Here is a 21,611-nt window from a genome sequence, read left to right as displayed (position 1 = left end):
TGTTCGCCCCGTTTTATTTTCTCTCCTTTCGCCCTCGTTGTCAGTGGGCGAATTAAGACTTGGCAAGCTTTTTTCTTTTATCTTTCTTTTAACACAACGTTGTCTGCGCGAATTTAAAACGGAGCGAAAGCGCCAGCAAGTGTAGAAAGTCAAAAATAACACTTAGCGAAAATAACCCTGTATACAGTAAATGAGATGCACCAGTAAACAGACAGTTTTGAAGGATTTCAATTTTTGGGTATTGTTTTTCCATTGAAAATTCAAAGTAAAGATTTGTGAATATTACGAACACAAAGGTGGTTTAGTCGGACAATTTTGTTGTAAATATGTTGTTGGTTTTTGGCAACATTAAAACATTCAAATAGTTTTACAGAATTATAAATCGATTGGGGTGGGGTGGGTGGGGTTATCCTATATTCTGAAGGCGGAATACGTATAAAACGATCCCGACCAATAAATCGTATAGAAACTTGAATATATTAAGACTGGAATCTTTTACTTCTTGTAAATATGAAAAAGTGAAAATCAATCTCATAAATCCTAAATTTTGCAGCCCTTCACCGGCAATGGTGACGTCTCAATATGAAATGAAGAATTCTCGAGCGGGATGTTAACAATATACAACCAACCAACCTTAATTGATGTTATAATGAGATGTTGCACATAACACGTGTTACATTGTGTAACGACATGTCACTATTGTACAAAACACTTATGTCTTTAACACAAGTTCTGTCCTGGTGATGTCGTAAATCATGTAACATCCGTTGTGACAGTATTTGAAGTATCGCCTGTTTATTACTGTGTACTCTCTCTTACCGTCCCGTACAGTCTGACGGTGGTCTTCATCGATTCGCCACACATTCTACTTTTCAATCTATCATTTGCCCTACCTCTTTATCCCTTGATTGGATCACTTGATCAGTGTGTGTGCCATCTGTGCGATCTCGTATTTGGCTGTCATTGGTTTCATTCAACATATATCAGCTGCTGAGAACTTAAAAACTATTACCACCTCTCTAACCCCCCCCCCCTCTCTCTCTCATCGCACAATTATTGACTTTTGATTAGCAGGGCCGTAACTGCCGATGAGGCAGACGAGGCAACTGCCTCGTCTGATTTTTTGGCAAAAAAGAAAATAAAATTATATAAATGTTATATTATAGGATATATGTTTAAAATGAAGACAAGCACCTTTGTCTTTGACACCATATTACGATTCTTTACATAGTACAAATGAAACACAAACATGATAAATTGGGATTTAAAAAGTGTCATTTTCAGTCGTAAAGTCAATCGGCGGCCCCCAATCCCCTGCCTCCCCTGATTTAGAACCCTACTTACGGCCCTGATTAGGTTGATATCATCATTTCTCACATTATCACCAGTGTGAGATCGACTTTACCCATGTGAGATTTTTCTGTCTCGCACTGCTGCGACGTCATTTGATTGTAACGTCATATATTTTCTATGATTTATGTTACACGATGAAGATTTACGATACACGGTGGAGTAAAATATTTTACATTGTTTTCTTTAAATTTTAATGTAGTATACTTTCTGGTGAACAACCTTGGGTTTTTTAGTTTACACTTACACTGTAAACCATTTTCGGATACTAGTACGCTCTTTCTGCCTATCTAATTAGTTTTTGCATTGAAGTTCAATGAGGATTTTGATAATTTGAAATTTTCTCAAAGATCCTAATTGATGCACTAAACTGTAGGTAATATGTGATAAAAATAATCCTTCATTATTTACTTGTATGGAATTGGAAACTTCCACCTCTGGAAAAAGATTCGCTTTCTAGGACTCGACAAAGCCTCCTCCTAGACTGCGAATCTTGTCCCCTTGGTGCAATTTCCTTATCCCACGCTCGTACTAATGAAGGAATCTATTCATCTCAACCCAGGGGATATGATATTCACTAAAAACAAACGATTGATATCAACCGAATTCAAAAGTCAAGAACTGTTTTATTAAATAATTTAAAAATCCTGACATCTATTTTAATTGACGTCGACTACCATTTTTTTTATACAAATCTTGACTTATTCTGAGTGAAATTATACCAATCCGTCATGCCGACTACCCTAAATGTGTTCGCAATAATATTACATGTATTTAAAAACCCTACATTTCTGTGTCTTATGTTGTCATTTTAGAGTGATGAGAGTGTTCGAGTAAGATTCCTGTGCCTAACAAATAATGTTACAAGTAAATTGTATCCATGATAGAAGTGGCCTTATATACATGTATAGTGCTGCATGCTGAACATGTAATCATGAAAACCTGTGTAGAAAAATATGGATTAGAGAGAGATGAAAGGACAAAACCGCTCTTAAAATCAAGAAAATGTCCTACTTCACTGTCTACTTGTTTACATACTATGTATATACCTGAAATATGCACTACTTATGTAAACAACTCCCCAACAGAATTTTAAATCCCTGTTCTCTTCTTACATTATATTCTATGCCCCCCCCACCCCTAATAGTGAGATCAAAAGATCCATGCAATACAGCCAAATGTCAAAGGGAGGTGACTTGTTTGAGAAAATGGTGTTAACTGTGTTTTTGTGTAAAAGATGTCTTTGAAATGATTTATTTCTCTGTCTACAAGTGTTTTTTCCCCCATAAATATGTATCATATATCAAGATATAGGACTCATGGCAGGTGTGTCCGGTCGACAGGGGATACTTATTCCTCCTAGGCACATGATCCCACCTCTGGTTTATCCAGGGGTCCGTGTTTGCCCAACTATCTATTTTATATTGCTTATAGGAGATACAAGATTGATCACTGTTCATTATCTTCACCTTTCACGTCCTTATTCGGGCCATAGAGTTTCACAAGCCTTTTTACATTCACTTACATTTCTATATGATACTTGACTAGATTCTGGTTTTCCATAGTAATAAAGCTTAGCTTAACCCCCTTGACTTGATAAATTAATTTAAAAAACATATTTTGATCACTACTTTCTGAAAGCGGATTCCGAAGTTTTTTTGGGAGAGTAAATAGACAACCACATTGCAAATGTTAGGCGTAGCTACATATCACTTAACGTCATACATTCGAGGTTAGATGTAGGGTACCGGAGGATACCGGAATCTGCCGAATGGAGTTATCCGCCTAAACGGGATTCCGGAAGTGACGTTGTTCATATCCACCAGGACAAACACGGGAATTTGCCCAAAAATTTGTAACGAAAAACTATGAGTTATACGCGTCGATGAGACTTATTTTCATGGTGGATCAATGGCTTATATATTGAAATTACTATGGGATAGGTAAAGATAAAAACAGAATTTTAAACCAAAATTAAATCGAAATTTTGAGTAAAACTTCGTTTCATTCCTTGTGGTTTTTGTTAGAACTTGGTATGGTATAAATCCCTACTTTTATTATTACAGACAAAATTACCGGTTCTTGTGTTCTGATAAGACTTGGTTTCTACGTCGGAAGTGTAATACTTTTTTTACTTCATTTGTTAGTTTATTTTACGTTCTTTTGATGATTATTCACTCATATTGAGAGGTCCCCAACTGTAGGTGAAATACTACAAATTTAGACTTATGCTTAGCGCACAGGGCCAAAGCAGTGAGACAACGCCCTCCGCGACAGGGGACCTCCGTTTTTAAGGTCATATCCGAAAGACCGACGAATCTCACTCCTAAATACCAAGTGTTTTGCGAAGGAGCAATCATTACCTATATATACGTCTTCGGTTTTGTACGAGCTCGAATTCACGACCTCCCGGTTACAAAACAAACGCTCTACCATTTGGCTAATACGACCGGTTCTTCGTAAGTGCAACACTGATAGGAAAAATAACTCTAACTGTGCAATATCTTCTTTCAATTCTTTTTAAAGTTTTATGAATTTCGTATTGTTAGAAATAAATCTGCCGAAACAGGTGGTTTGTGCCCTCTGAAACAGTTATTCTAAATCTACCTGTTGCCTGGTATCTCCAGGATACTTGGTGCATAAGGAATTGTTAAACAAACAATCATTACAGTAAAGAGAATTTTGTTACAAATTTCGTGATAGATGTTTGGTAAATATGAAGTGTTTGTGTGACAAATACAAGCCATGGAGCAACAAGCACATCCTTCAAAGCTAAAATAGAAAGATTTATGCTATTTACAGAGATTAAACGGGATAAACCGTAATCGCTGGAAGGGTGTTCCCTTTGAATAGGTCTTAACGGTCATACGACTTTATCAAAACGAAAAGCCTGCAGTGCATTTGATACAGAGAGAATTTGGTTTGTTTTCTGTCTCAATACACCTACTTGTTCAGGTGTATCAAATAATAGAAAAGTATTATATGAAGAAATGCTGACAATGAGAAGCATGGTCAATACATAATAAAACAAGGTATAACAGGTAGTGAGAGATGTTAAAACACTACCACATATATTATTTATACCATTTGGCATAATCAATTCACAAGAATATAAAATCGTCAAAACTTTCTATTTCACGAGAGGCTTCCATTGAAATATTTAGCTCAGTGGAATATTCAGTAATCGCGGTACGAAGAAATTCAGGGTTTTATTTATAATTTAAATGAAAGGTGAACTTGTGTTATGGGGGAATGGAAGCATGGGGTTCGTTGTATATTACCACATATTTCTGTTCTATTGCTACAACCTAGATATTTATAATGTTTGATGTAAGATCTTTATATGTAAATATACTGTGCAAAAAAATTTGAATAAAAGATTGAAAGACAAAATGGTTCAGATTTTTTGTACATGAGTCGAGCTTGTATCCATTGTACTCATTTGCCGTTTAAAATAGCTACGCCTGAATTATCACGATTATTTGATCACAATAGGCTGTGGCTAAGGTCTGTTGTCTTTCAAACTTATATTCAAATTCTAGTGGATAATATTATACATATAGACATATACCTTTCTTTTTTGTACAGTATATAAACGTTTTTGTCAAGCTTGAAAGGTAACGTTGTGTCCAAGTGTCTTTATCGAGAAATGAAACGGCAAAGGTTTATTACAGATAACGTGTTGGTGATTGTAGGTATTGGTGCATGAAAAGTTGAAAACCCTTTCGCATAAATACATCACAACGAAATCTCATGAACATATATCGAATGATCTTGCAATCAAATTGATTATCACTTATCTTAGTCGTGTAATTCTCTCACAGAGCTTAGATGTGTGCTGCCGTAAGTGAATAAACGTGATAGAATCACGCGATGTAAGAAATTGCAGTGTCGAGTTGTTAGTTGATTGACACAACCATTAATTATTAGAACATAAAAAATACACGATACTGATTAAATTAGATTTAGTTTGCCGTACTAAATTGACGATCATATTGGGGATTTGTACTCAAATACGATTATGACTTTCAAACATTTGAAACGGTAATTGCTCATTGATTTGTATCTATGATATAGAATAAAACTTTGATTTACTAAATGTACATAAAAAACTTTGGTTGGCGTGTTTAAAACTTTGATTTACTGCTGTAAAAACCTTGATAATATAGTAAACTATTCTAGTAAAGACTTTGATATTAGTATTAAAAAGTTTATGGTAGTAAAAAATTATAAATTGATAATTTGATTTACTAAAGTAAAAAATTTAAGATCTTAAATTGCTATAGTAAAGACTTAAAATTCATACTTTGATTACTATAGTAAAAACGGAGATACTATAGTTCACTATTATATTTTATGTTATGGTAGGTCAGTCTTTTCTAGGACTGTCAACGTCAAATGTACCGCACTACTAACCGTGTTTTATAAGGTCAAGGGTCAATTTGTTTATTTGTTCAGAAGTAATTATGAAAAGGGGAAAAGTAAAACAAACTAGTTCTTATGAATAGTAAAAATTTATTTGCATAACAAGAGAACAAACTGCCCCAGTTAAATGAGGGTTTAGCTACAATGACCTTCAGCATCTGTTCACATGACGGATTTACATTTTTAGTAGATTATGCATGCGTGACATCGGTTTGAATTTATGAAATGTGGAGTCATATTTTCCGTCGATGGTGACAGTTCAGGTTTTCGGTGGTATATCTCCGTCGATGGTGACGCAGTTTAAGTTTTCGATGGTATCTACTCCGTGACTTGGTTGACTTCGGTGTTCCTATTTCTTTTCTCATCAATTCGTCATTGATCAATAAAAGATTTAAAATTGATATTTTATGTTATTATACTTTCATGTAAAATAGTCGAATCTGATTGGTCGAGAAGCATTTGAAAAAATATTGTTACCCTCTGAGAACAGAAAGAACGCGCTCCAGGGTGATATTATCTAGCAACGGGTAACAGTACTTGACAACGGGTGATATTATCAAAAAAAATTATCACATGCGTCAAATTCATGCGCGTACGGTTCGCCGTAGATTGTTAGACGACGTCGTTTGAATGTTTGTAAAAAACACGAATACCCGCATCGATATACGAAATATCGCATGACAGTGATTGATCCAAATGTCAACAGACATAATTTTTTCTGCTTTGTTGGTTATATAACATTCAGTATAATAAAATAAATATTGCATGGAGTTGAGGTTAACACAGAAACTTTTCACCCCGAGAAAACCATTGTCAACCGAGGCGTAATGCAATATTTATATAATATGACGATTGTTGGTTTTTTGATCAGAAAAATAACAATATTTCTTAGTCAGCAAGAATCACCTTCGCCCACGGGCGGTGTCTCGTTTTTATGCCCCCTTCAAAGAAAAAGGGCATATTGCTTTGCACCTGCCGGTCGGTCGGTAGACCACATGTTGTCCGCTCAATATCTTGAGAACCATTCACTTGATCGTAACGATAGTTCATATGTGGGTTGGTTATGAGTACAAGAGGACTCCAATTGATTTTCAGGTCAAAGGTCAATCCACTCTGGACATAGGAAGATACTGTCCGCTCAATATCTTAAGAAAAACCTTTCCTTGACTAACATTAAACTTGATATACTGATACAATGTGAGGAGTAGATGACCCTATTGATTTTAAGGTCACATGGTCAAGGGTCAAACTGGACATAGGAATATACTGACCGCTAAATGTCTGGAGAATCCTTTGCTTGACAGACATCAAACTTGGTACACCTTCAGGAGTAGATGTAGCTGCAGAACTTTAGTTCTCTGAAAAAATATTGTGACGAAACAGAGAGCTACAGATTCACCCCTTATAAAACCCTTCGATTTACGGCGCACGGTTGAGGCCTGATATCGTTGTATTCTTACGTTGCTGTTAACATTTATGTTCAACAAAATATCCTAGTGGGGCGGATGTGGAAGACTCTGTGGTGTCTTTTATTTCGAGTTGACTGGGATATAATGAATCAACATAGATATAAAACGCCGTCTATATACCAAAATGCCAAGTTGAAGGCCACAGCAAGAATTTTTTATTCTCGTGTAGAACCTTTGAATAAATTCTGCCACGTAAGAATATACAAATAGGCCAGATAATAAAGGAACACAATTCGTACCCATGGGAATTCCTGTTGGATTGATTGATTGATGTTTTCCGCCACACTCAACAATTTTTCAGTTATCTGGTGGCACCCAGTTGTTATTGGAAGACCTGATCACCGAAGACTACGTACATGTAGATATTTTTAATGAGGGATTCTATAATCTTTATAATAGCAACTTCAGAGTACTTGTGCGTAAAATCAGAGTAGTGTTTAACAAAGTCATTATTTAGATGACTGATCACAGTGGTGAATTCTGTAGTCGTTTTAATTATACAGCCTGTCATTAGATTGAATGCAATCTAACTTGTTTCGTACCAACTGTTCGACCGCGATTTTTACTATCGATTACTCCGTTTACCTGACCAAGACGTAGACCCAGCGGCGGTTGCGACCGGTCAACAGATAATGTTTACTCCTAGGTACCGGATCCCACTGTTGGTGTTTCCAGAGGTCCGTGCTTGCCATACTCTCAATTTGTATTCTTTATTGGATTTATAAGATTGATCACTATTCATTATCTTTACTTTTTCAAGATGGGTGACGACTCCATATGAGTGAAAAATTCTCAAATGGAACGCTAAACAACAATAACATCCCAAACAAATGTGGCCCTTGCACGAGTAGATATCATACAGACCGGTCGCGTAATTGTTTGGGTGCTCGCTTTGCCAAAGGGAGGTCCCGGGTTAAATTCTCGATTTCAACATCGCATTAGACTTGCATAAGTAGTGAATATTTGTTCTTCCGTTCCCCAGCGCCCGGTATTAGAAGTCACAGGTCTTTTTGATATGACCTTTAAAACAGCGTTCACGTGTAGGCATTGTCACGATAAAGTCACTGCATCACGGCCTTGATAGAGCGACATGCATAAAAAAAATGTGACATTTCACCTACAGCTAGTGTCGTCTCTCTGTGTAAAATAATGTACAAATAAATAGACATCTACTGCACACCATAAGTATGTGTACATGTATATTAAAAAAACTGTTTTGTTTTGTAAATAAGTGCGAGTGGTGTGATACATACGTGTAAGAAACGTACCTCTGTATTTTAAAACATTACTGACGATAACTTCTGTAAACTGGTGTGGGCTATGTTATTATGAGGAGAAAAGGTGTGCTTAACTATTTAAAGAGTGTGAAATCTATAATTAACCGTTTACAAGATACGATCAAACCGAGTCAGACGGTTCTGTTTATTTACTGTGAGGTCATGGTTATCCGATAGATTAATTTCGATAAATCCCAATTTCAGTTTATCTGATGACCGAAAAGTACCTACTCTTTTAAATAATGAACAGTGATCAATCTCATAACTCCTATAAGCAATACAAAATAGAGAGTTGGGAAAACACGGACCTCTGGATATACCAGAGGTTGGATCAGGTGCCTAGGAGGAGTAAGCACCTCCTGTCGACCGGTCACACCCGCCATGAGTTCTATATCTTAATCAGGTAAGCGGAGTTATCCGTAGTCAATTTCATAATGACATTACTAACATGGGGACTGGAATCTTGTACAATATTCTCACTTTCATTCTTACACAGATCAGCTGTTTTAAAAATAAAACAAAAGTTAAAAACAGATTTGTGGAGAATAAGTAACCCAGATAAGAAATCTTATACAGGAAGTCAAAATCTTAAACAAAAATTCACAATTTTAAACTCGTAGTTTTAGAATATTTTAAACTTCGAGTCAAAGTCTTCAACTTTAGTGAAAATCTTACAGTACATGGAGTCAAAATCTTAAATTTGTAACTGAAAACATGTGGTTAAAAACTTGAACGTATAGTTGAAAGACTCCTACATAATAAACCATACTTCATTTTGTTCTAATTTTGGATGTAATTATTACCTATGTATACGTATAACTGGAAAGAGCGATTTTCTTTTTCCTTTTCAACTTAGGGATGGATTCTTGTCATCATTCCAAATCGGCGTAAAAGTACACAAAATCAATCAAAGGATATGCAACATATGTCGGTGTGTGATCTTCAGTTTTACAATGTGGGTCATGCAGTCACTTTGCTGTTTCTTCCTCACAGTTACAATTTTAAAATACTGACATACGAGGTTCCGGGGAACTTGGATTAGAAGGAACTATATTTTTGATGGAATCAGCGGCATAGTAAAAGATCACGTAATTCCCTCATTTGAAAATTTAACAGTGATTTCAACAGTAATGAATTCAGTCCCCCAAGTAGAATCAAAGTACAGAAGGTACTCATGGGAGGGGAATTTTTTCAAACAAACAAAATCAATTATATATCAAAGTAATTTCGCTGTTTTATTTTCCTTTTTATCTGATATTGATATATTTTTACTAAATTATTCAATAAATTTATACATTCATTTATCTACCATATGCAGAGACTCGGGCGTATGATGTAAAATAATCAGCGAGTAACTCGTCCATGTCGTGTCTAGAGTGCAAGTTAGAGTGATGGCTGTTTTATAAATGCTTATGAAATTCAAAGCTGAAGGTCATCTTATTCAATGCTGCATAATAAATTGGGGGGGGGGGATTCTATCTCTATTATTTCATATAATGCTGTTTACATTTAACGAGACAAATCGTTTTGTTTTTGGAATTGAGTTCTGAATATAAGATTATGTTTTAGTGATTTTCTTTTTATTATGCCTGTTATATATCAAAGAAGCGTAAATGATCGGTCGTGATAGCTCAGTGGTAGAGCGTTTGCTTCGTGAATTCGAACCTACTCGTGTCATGACCACATCCATTCTAAGACGTAAACATAGGTACTGATTTCTTCTTCGCGACTGATACACTTAACTTTACACTATATGCTGATTTGCTTAGCGATCTAAATAAATACTAAAATATGATTGTAACAGACATTTTAAAAATTAATGCAGATGAGTCGAGGAAGGAAAACAGCGCGCTAATTATTGGCTGCTTGTTTTACAGCCCGTCGAGAATTTCTCACTCAAATTGAGACGTCACCAGCTGTAGGTGAAGTACCACAAATTTAGACTTAAATGCTAAGCGCTTAAAGTCGTAGCAGTGAGGTTTTTTTTAACGTGCCACGACGCAGGACCTCCGTTGTTAAGGACTTTAAAGGTCATATCCGAAAGACACGTGACTCTCACTAAATGCCGTGCGTTTCACTACTTAGGTTTGACAGAGCCATGGCACGAGTAGGGCTGAAACTCACGACCACCAGATTCCGAAGCGAAAGCTCTATCACTGAGGTACCGCGACCAGTTAAGTATTTCTATAGGTATACATTGAATCGAATTACCTATCTGGATAGCTCAATAGGTTAACATGTCAGCTGCTGATCAGGAGTTCGTGCGTTCGAGTCCAGCAGAGGTTTAATTTCTCTCTCTCCCCCCCCCTCGATTACTATTTACTAAAACTGCATTTTTTTTTTTTACAAAATGGGTAAATTTGAAACTTTTCAAAATATCAATTTGTACATATCCAACACTTTTAATCCATAACAGATGTCCCGGATGTGTTATTCCTTCAAATTCTAAATGCCGATATTACCCATACACAGCGTAAAATTATAGAAGCATGACAATCATTTAAAAAACGATAAAACGCTTGAAGCAGATGGATTTATTGCAGAGTTTCTCAACTATTTGGAGAGATATGTAATTAATTTTAAGTATAGAAATAAAATTTCTATTACATAAACATATGGGATTATTTCCTATCTACCTAATCCATCTAAAGGGCAAGTCATAGAAAATAGACTCGATTCTATTGGTTAGTCATCGGAATGATATCGGTGATCTTTGATATTACACATGGAAAACAAAATGGTGTTCCTGCAGGTAGATATATGACAATATGCCCCTTCGAAGATATGGGAGTTTTACATGGTCGTCGGGCATGTCGGTGGAAATTGTCCGACTGATTACAAAACGACAATTTGTCCAGTGGTCAACAAACTTGATAAGTTGTTTGGTAATAACTAGTAGATGATCGATATCCTTATTGATTTTTCACGCTAAAATGTCAAAGGATTTCTAGCATAGAAACTGTAATTACCAGTATCCTATCAATAGGCAATTTTTGAATTGAAATAATTTGTTGAATTCTTACACATGGTGAGACGCGAACTTTGTTTTCGTAGCCACGTTGCTTACCGCTGCGTACATATACTCGTTTCATATCTATTGACTTTTCTTTCCATACTGATTTTGACTACGGAATGTTCCTTTTACCCAATCAAGATATAGGGCTTACAGCGGGTGTGATAAGTTCTACAGGGGATGCTTACTCCCCCAAGGCACATAACCCCACCTCTGGTATGTCCAAGGTCCCGTATTTGCCCTATTCTTAATTTTGTATTCTTTAGGGGATTTTTTAGATGATCACTATCGTTATCTTCACTTTCTTTTTTACATTGTCTGAAGAATGATAACAAGCTGACATGAACTGCAGGGAAACACAAATTCAGTAAGTTTATGAGTATTTGATAATAAGATAGCGCAAACAAAAATCGATAATCAACACTTTCTTTGATAAAAGTATCACTATTGTGGACGAAGAAATAAATACTAATTTCATAATCATTTTACTGATGGCCTAATTCAAACATAATTTTTTATATGATCAGTTTAATGTCTATAAATAAAATTTACATCTTGTACCCACCCAAGCGTTCAACATTATACCGAACATACTCCCACCACAGAAGAGCCGATATCTCGAAAATTGCGTATTACTGAAGAACTTTTATACTGATAGTTATAAATCAAAGGCACTTAGGTTATTCACGACTAGTAGAGGGTACTTGTTGACTTTCCGATCAAAATGACAAGGTCATGCGACTTTCTGTCATGCACGTGGCAAAGTTTGAATGAAAGAAATCATCCTTTCGTAAATGGGCATATTTATGTTCCTTAGTTAACTTGTCAATGGCCCAAAGCTCGTTTTCCTGATACAGGAGTAAATAGATGTATGTTTGAAAATGTCATTGATTTAGTAAATGACGAAAAGTTATACACAAATATGATAGTCTGTGATGATTAGAGACACTGCTGAAAACAAGAATACCAGTAAAACTGATAGATGCTCCCGTAACTACATCTAACCAATGAACTACTTCATCTGATGAATGACACAATGATCAATAACTGTTGAAATGATTTTTTTTTAAATATATATATAAGGTATATGTTGAGTGACGTTGACCTTTTCAAAATGACCTTGAGTGACCTTTGTGTGAAAGCCATTTTCCTGTTTACTTATTTGTGTAATATAAGATCAAAACCTGTTCAAAATTGTTGAAATAAGGAACTTTTTCTTTATATAAGGTATATGTTCTGAGTGACATTGACCTTTTCAAAATAACTTTGGTCCAAAAGGCCCTGTCCCAAAGAATAATCTTGATCAATTTCTGATGAAACTGAAAGGTTAATTTGGGGAGGATAATGAACTAAAAATCACACAAATAATGTAGCTCTCTCAGAAAAAAAACCCCTTTGGATAGACCAGAGAGCTGCAGATCCACTCCTTTTGAAAACCTTTCATTTACGACGCAAGTTTTTCTGCGCACAAATCAGGCCTTATAACCTCTTATTTGGAAATATCCGTCTACAAAAAAAAAATACATAAAAATTCCTACCTTATCTTCAAACGTATATTTCAGTCCACTTCGAAATAGTGAAAACACACAGTTTCGCTAAATTTCGCCTGTTTATGCAACCGTGTTAGGTTGCCAGTCAATTCAAACCTTATTGATGCTGTGTTTATTCATATTTCCAAAACTACAAACATCGGTCTTCATTTTATCTTGAGCAAAAAAATAATTTGAAATTAAAAAAAAAAAAAACACCTCAAAAACTATCATTGGTTCAAATGCTGTCTGACGTGTTTCATACCAATTGTTAAGCCGTTCTTGGCACACTGATTTTGACTACGAATTACTACGTTTACCTGACCGAGATTATAGGGCTCATGGCGGGTGTGACCGGTCGACAGGAGATGCTTACTTCTCCTTGGCACCTGATCCCACCTCTGGTATATCCAGGGGTCCGTCTTTGCCCAACTCTCTATGTATTTTGTATTGTTTATAGGAGTTATGAAATTGATCACTGTTCGTTATCTTCACCTTCCATCTACATGAATAATTGGTAAATATATAAGTATGTCAAGAGCCAGAATTTTGATTCAGTATTCAAACCTATCAAAACAATAATTTCATCCGAACTGGATTGCTCTCATCGTAAAAGATTTGTGTAAAAATAGTTAGAATATAGACGGAGTTTGTAGATATACAGTAATAGTTAACAAATGAATATTAAAATCAGCGGGGTTCGAATTGGCCGGCAACCTAACATGGCCACGTAAATTCGCGAACTTCATTGAAGCTGCAAGCTTTTTTTCGAATGGGGTTTTAATAGTTCTTTGAAGGTATTCTTTGACATAAATGTTGTGGGACTATATGTTATGAATTGTTTATACTTAATCACAATTTTGAGACGGCTCTAAGAGAAATACAGAAATAAGACCTGAATCGCGCTCAAAAAAAGTTGTGCTGTAATTCGAAGGGTTTAAAAAAAGAAGAAGAGAGGATGGGTCTGTAGCTCTCTGGTGTATCCTATTTCCCCCCAGAATGCCACAGTTCTGCATCTAACAAATATCTAAAATGTGATTCAGTCTGGCTCTTATAAAGCATGTATATATCCATCTTATCTATCTAGCCATCAAAACCCTGTGACACTTATGGTGTAACGCAACCATTCACTCGCAAATATGCGCGCCAATATACCCCCTCCCCAATTCCGGTGCGAGGGGGATAAATATACGATCACTATCAAACATAGATGCCACGACATCAGAATACATTTTGACCCCAAGGAAATTTTTTTATCCAAGAAATTTAAAATATACACCGCTTTAAAGTATGTGACGTGTGTACAAGTGATCTGCGGAGTATCACGGCACTTTACACAGTGACAAATAAACCCTTGAGGTTCTACAGCTTAAGAGATGACACAGACGAATGAAATAGATTAAAAATGAAAATGAATTTTATTTATGTTTATGAACACCCACACGTTTCTAAGCTTACAGGATGTGGTCTATTGGTGGATTGAATATTTACCTTGTCTGTAGGACGGGGGACTGAATCACTATTCCTTAAAGCATCGTGCAACTTACTACCCACCTCTAAAATCGAGATTTAAAATTCTTTTTGTTAAAGGGGAGGTGCATTGCCGAGGCCAGTTAAATTTGAAGTCTCATCAGAACAAAAACTTCCCATGGAAACTTGCTTGACTGAATCTTAAACACTTTTTTTTTTACAGTACAGCATGAGGATTGTTACCTATTGATCTTAAAACGCCTTCTAATCTTCAACATCTGTCAATCCAGTGTTGGCTTTTCTCCGTTTTATTCGTGCATCATATATTAGTGAACGTGCTCTTATTTATACACCTTCTGTTTCAATGAGCTGTGATTTCTCTGCTGTGAATTGATTCAGTACAGGTAAATTTGTACACGAGCGACGTGGGGGATCGAACCGCCGGCAAATCTCGGGAGGCATAGGGCAACGGACACCCGCTTTTACCATTTTGCTGCTCTCTAAGGTAATGTTTCTTGTCTTCTGTTTGGCATAGGACGTACGCAAGGTGTATGTAGAAATCAGACGAAAAACTACACGTCAATTAACTCATTTGATTAATTACCCAGAAGGTCTAAGTTTAAGCGTTACAAAATTTGCATTTATTTTGAAAGAAAATGTAGTAATGATGACACAGATAAAACAAACATAAACATCTCTAAGATATTTTCAAGAACTGAATATAATAAAGGGTTTTCATTGGACTGTTGAGTATATTATGCATGCAGAGGCAATCGGCGCACGGTTACTACTTTGATTAATTATTGTGTATAAATTGGGAATCAGGCACATCATCCCACGAACTATAAATTCTCAAAAACGGTTTTAATTTAGTCGACATTTTGTGTAGTCTAATGACCCACAGATTATGTTATAAGAGCTACTACGAGTCATGTTGAGAACCTTACGTGTGATAGAACCATAATTCTGAGACCAACAAACATGTAAGGTGTTTTAATCCAACTGTAAGGTAAATTAATCCTCAACAGAATGATTATCAATTCCGGTTTCTGAGTAACAATCGCATAAAACATCTCTCCGATGACATTTGTATAAGTTCACCATATTTTCAGCACGTATCAGCCCGTTATATTTCTAAAGTAAAAAAGATGAAGAGAAAAAAATATGTTGAAGGTCAGTAAAGACACTGAAATCTTCAAATCCCCCTCCTCCAAAGTGAATCAAAATTACATTTGTAGCTGGACTTTCATTTTGTAACTTTTGAATTTTCTTGGCGGGGTATTATTAATTATCTAATGTCGTAAATAAAATCAGAAATCACAGTCTACAGAAGCATGTAATATCCTCTGTGTCTAACGTTAGAATCAGTCAAAACGAGTATGGAATGCAAACGCGGCATCGATTTTCGTAAGATCAATTTCAAATTTTTCAGCATTTTAATTATATATGTACACATATATTGACAGTTAAGAACTCTCGACCTGGCGAAGAGAATAAAGCAAACAAGAAAACTTTCATGCAGACATAGATCCAGTTAGATAAATTCAGTCAACATTGAAGCTTGACTATAAGCTGCATGAGAAATCCTCAGCGTATCTATTTACTTCAGGCGTTACACTCTTCAACAAAATTTACAATTTTCATTAAGAGCGGGTCATAGGTCAGGACTTCAAATGTTTACCTGTGTGTTCTGTAATACGGTCAGGGTTGATGTGGGGGATGAGGTGGGAGTAAATACCGGTAATTGTCTACCTGTACAAGTAAAATGCATTGTCTGGTCTAACCCGGTGCCCTCCCTTTATCGAAATGTTGCCCTATTGTCACGTTGGTGGTTATTTTGGGATATTGCATTCCACTGACTATTTAACCTGTATTTACTGTGTGAGATTACAGAGAGTGGATGCAATAAACGATTCTTGTTGTCGACAAGGTTGAAGTGATAGAGAGCTGCACAAAGAATGTTGAAAGAGAATCTTGACAGCACGTATATTACCCTTGTACCTCTATCAAATTTATAAACCCTACATACGGGTATAGCCCAGCAACTGAATGCAATCAAAGTACAGAATGTATTCCTGGGAACAGAGCGTTTCAAACATTTAAAAAAAATAGTTATACATCAAAGTAATTCTGCTGTTTTATTTATTTGTCTATTTAATATTGATTTATTTTCACTAATTGGTGCAGTTAACATTGGTTATTCAGTTACTATATGCAGAGACTCACTCGTTTTATTTAGTATGTATTAACCTTTAACCCCTTTAATCAGCGTACAAGAGTGCGAAACATTTGGCAAGATTGGAAATACACAGCGTCCGTGACTGTCATTTGTTGTATTCAAAACATTTGACGTCACAAATGAAAAGGAACATGTACGATCCAGCGTGGACGACTGTGAAAACATTGGATTGAAATTGTAGTTTTTAATCCACTTTGCAATTATATGTATCATATATAACCAATATAATGGGTATATCTGAATCTATACCTTTCTTATTATATATATCTATACCTTTCCTCGCCTCTTTTTCTATGTATGGTAATTTGGACCGACCCCTTTCCCCTATTATGTGATGTACTTCCTTTCGAAATAAGATTAACCTCAACTTTTGTTTTGAAATTATCTTTGTCCATCTATATTTAAAACTGACAAGATTGCGAAAATAATACGTTCGTTACTGTCATCTGTTACAGTCAAATCATTTGACGTCACAAGGAAAAGGTATGATTCAACGCGGACGACCGGGAAAAATTGGATCGTAATTATAGTTTATGATCCACTTTGCAATTGTATGTATCATAACAAATACAATGGATATTAATACTTTGAAAGACCATCCTATTTTTACCTTCAATTAACGTCACTGGAATCGTGAGATTAAAATTTCATTTTGCTAATTGAATTCTAATCCAATTTTATAGCCTTCAGTACGATCCTTGTCAATTAAAAGCACAACAAAATTCTTGTTAACAATAAATTCGTCAAGATAAAGCAGTACATCGATCTTAAGGAGAAATGAGACCCTGAAAGTTTCATACAAATGAAAATATAGCAAACTATAACCAAGGTTTTCAAAATTTGCAAGGTTTACCTCAAGAATGCATTTTAAGTTTTATGAATTTCTTCAACGGTAAACACGTAGGAGTGATATTCGAACTTGCCACCTAAAGGTCAAACATTTTAACTGACTAAGCTATCTGTATAGACGGGATGAACAGGGGATCCTGTTCATTGCAAATGAACTACGAAGTGTCAACACACAAAACGTATTTCATAATGTTCTCTTCCAAAACCTCTGGTAGATTTTGTTTTATTTTTGTGAAGTGACATACAGTAATTTTGTAGAGGTATTATGGTAATCAATTGTATGTCTTAAATTTTATTACAAGTATGTAATGATCATCAAATTAATTGCATTTAAGAAAATATCACATGTTTGCACCTGATACCCATTATATTGGTAATGATACATGTAATTGCAAAGAAGATTGAAATTAACTTCAAAACTACAATTTCAAACTCATGTTGTCACGGTCGTCCGCGCTGAATCGTACTTGCCCTCTTCGTTTTTGACGTCAAATGTTTTGACTGTAAAAGACGACAGTTACGAACGCTGTATATTTCCAATCTTGCCAGATAATGTTCAGAGGTCTTAGTGTCTAGCGTGCAAGTCAGGATAATGACAGGCGTTTTATAATGCTCATTAAATTATAAAACAACAAGTTGTTGTCTTTTAAAACAAAAAGGAGTCACTGCAACACGTGGACCATAGGCATATGGTTCTAACAGAAATTTGATATTCTGGGTTGAAATGAAAATGTGTTTTAGACAAGATTTTTTAAATCTTGAAACATACAAATATCTTATTACAAGTTTTATTGCTAGAACTGATATCCTCAGAATTATGTGTCATCCTTGTATTTAATCAAGACCTTAAAGTTGAAATTAAACAGAGAACACAATCTTGTTTAGATAATAACACTTGTGTTTTATACCTTAATTCAATGACAAATCTGGCAACAAAAAATATTGTTGCTCACAAGCTTGTCGTTTTTCATTGCAATAGCTCAGTTCAACTTCACAAATGACGCCCATTTAAGAGATGAAAAACAGCAAGAACAATACATTTCCTCTTTTGTTAAGCGTCGCTGAGCTGAATATAGATGCAATAATGTAGCCCTCTTCAGTTTTATTTGGAGGGGGGGGGGGGGGGGAGGGGAGGGGGGGGGGGGGGCTACAACTCCATAGGATCTCCGTAATGGTGCAAATGCGGGAGTGATTTACTCCCGCAACATTTTCGCTCATTTTAGACATTTGCTGAATTTTTTTACGTAAATAAAATGATATTCTATGTTGCTTAGTCAATATATAAATTTACAACCTGAAACTTACGATTTGTGAGGCTCTATTCTACTGTTTTCAACAATTTCGATATATTCCAATTTCTCGATTCATATTTGTGCGCCATGTTAGATGTACTGAAGTTACAACTTCCGAATGTCAAGTTATTTGCATATGCCATATAAGGTAGTCTTTACATCAATGGACAAGTACGGAGGAGAAAGCTATTTCGTCGGTATTAAAAAGGTTTAGATTTAATATTAAGTTAAAAAACGATCAGCGAAGAGTAAATCATTACTGTAACCATCTGATTTTCCTTTCTTTGTCGGAGTGGCTCGAGTAACTACATTTTCGCGCAGATTGTCAATGTTTAGGTTTTACATTAGATCCACTTACACTGTACGAGATCTCGCGATAACAAGCATGGCGGAGCAGACGAAGAATTTGGCATGCTGTACATGATGTTTAATGAAAAACACCCTATTAGACAAGCACAAAGTTGGTACTCCTTTTGGTGTAGACAACATTTGGGATTGATACATGGAACTTATTATCGGTTATTCATAAAATTATTTTGCTCCAATACGGAGATCCTATGGAATTGTAGCCCTATCCCGAAGACGTCGGAATAAAAAAAAAATCGGATAGAGCTACATTATTGCAGCTAAGCTAAATATGTTATCATAATTATATGTATGTATCAATAAGTTAGATTCCATAACATTAATCGATTTTTTAAAAACATTTTCTTGACACATGGTTATGAAATATTGCCAATCCCGATAAACATGTACTTGTGCAATCTACCCCCCCCCCCCATGATAACGGTCACGTGTCACCCTGTTAGGTTCCAATCTATAAATAAAGGCTGCGTCATCAAGCTAAAGTTCTCCTGTTCAATCGCAACTTCTCGGTTTTTTCCGGCAAGTTGGGGAAATGTCCCCCAAACTCCCCCGTCGAGGCCCCATTGTATAACGAACTCTAGCGGAAGTTTTGGAAGCCTCCTCGAATGTATAACGTTCACCGGAAGTAGAAAATGGACATTTTCAATCATCGTGTAGGTCACTACTTAATAGTTACATGTATCAATATGTTTTTAGACTTACTATGGGAAGATTTCATAATTTCTAGCAAATATTTATTGAAAAAAAAGACACTAAGTATTTTTATTGTGTTTTGATTTGATATAAGAATGGAGGTTACCGTAATACATTTTAGGTCGTCTTTCCGCTTGCCGGAAGGACCCAAGAATGTGTGATTGTTTTACTCATAACAACCAGTGAATCCCGATCCCGATTCAGATAAACGTACACTTGTGCATGCACAAGCTGACTTTTACGGTAAAAGGAACAAGAAATAGAGGGTCTTGAACGAGTACTTATGGCATATGAAATTTATGAAAGAGTTACCGGATTTGATATTTCCCGAGTATTGGCGAGGGAAATATTCAAATCCGGTAACGAATTTCATAAATTTCGTATGCCATAAGCCATCGTCGGAAACCCACGGTCGGTCGCTCTACGTTCACCTACCGTGGGTCACAAGGCCAGTTTTTGTTCCAGTTGTGGTGTCGGCACAATCTGAGCCAGTAATTGTGACCTTCGATCTAAAACACACCTCTATCATGCAAACACAGTTGATGTCTCACCTACGCTAATTACAAAATGACGTGTGAAAGGGATTGTAAGACAATATCTTAACTCAAATTTGCATCTAATTTTTAAATTGTATCATGCATGACTGATTTTATTCACGTGCCATGAAGCAGTGATGATAAAAAACATACCAGAGGCGGATCCAGAATTTCCGAAGGGGGGATGTGAAAGTGAAGTATTAGTTAAAGTAATCAGCCATTTTGGGTGCCAAATCTGGGAGTTTTTATTAACATATCTTTGATAGTGGCTCAACAAAACACACACTTTCATGGGCGTCGCCATTACAGCTGACACTTTGAGTACCGGGAATATTTACGGTGATTCCCATTGGTCCTCGATAGGTCACGTAAGGTCATGCATTTTAATGAGTTATGCGAAAATATCGGCCCTGTGACCCACAGTAGGCGAACGTAGAGCGACTGACCGTGGGTTTCCGACGATGGCCATAAGCACGAGTATAAGATTCTCTTTATCACACAACTTTCATTAAACGCACATTTTAATTTACTGTCTATTTCACAATCCGAATGTCACAGAATTTGTTTGCCTTCAATTCGATTGTGATGTCGTCGCTACATCACAATTTGAAGAAACTGGAAATTATTTTCATTTCATAAAAGACAAAATCTTCTTGGAACAACCTTGGTGATAAAACAAAGGATGGCATGTTTTGTTTATGTGACAGATGGATGATTGTCCTACCTATTTGCATGATTATGAACCTGTGAGCACTACGAGTTCATATCGGTTTTCAGAACCTGTGTTATGAACCTGAGAAAAGCTCTGTTGTGTGATAAACACTCATCTATAACAAAATTTTCTTTAGTTTGATACGTGCATAAAATCAACGTCCACTTTTGTATTTACGTTAACGAAGATGAACCGGAAATGACTATTCCTAAAGATATGACATAATAGTGACTAAATGCAGAATAAACACGGACATGGAAGAACTCGAAAATCCCATATAGCATCCTCTTTATCTTCGCTTATACATGTTTTGTGTAGACCTCAGGGTTCACGCAATAAATTGAATAAAAAACATCAAAATCTCTGTTTTAAAAAAAAATCATTTGTTTTG

At 35.9% G+C, this 21,611-nt stretch overlaps 1 protein-coding gene across 1 annotated transcript in view; it reads left to right on the top strand.

Moving 5' to 3' along the window:
* The first annotated feature begins 14,493 nt into the window (after positions 1-14,493).
* LOC125657878 (nitric oxide synthase, brain-like) overlaps positions 14,494-21,611 on the top strand; it is a 73,390-nt gene continuing 66,272 nt past the window's right edge. The window contains exon 1 of the mRNA XM_048888751.2: positions 14,494-15,038. The gene's annotated coding sequence lies outside the window, so the exon portion shown is untranslated. The remainder of the gene's footprint in view (positions 15,039-21,611) is intronic.

The sequence above is a fragment of the Ostrea edulis genome, chromosome 1 (genome assembly GCF_947568905.1).
Source record: "Ostrea edulis chromosome 1, xbOstEdul1.1, whole genome shotgun sequence".
Classification (NCBI taxonomy): Eukaryota; Metazoa; Mollusca; class Bivalvia; order Ostreida; family Ostreidae; genus Ostrea; species Ostrea edulis.
The sequence above is the reverse complement of the archived record's forward strand: the minus strand, read 5'-3'. Positions and strand labels throughout refer to the sequence as shown.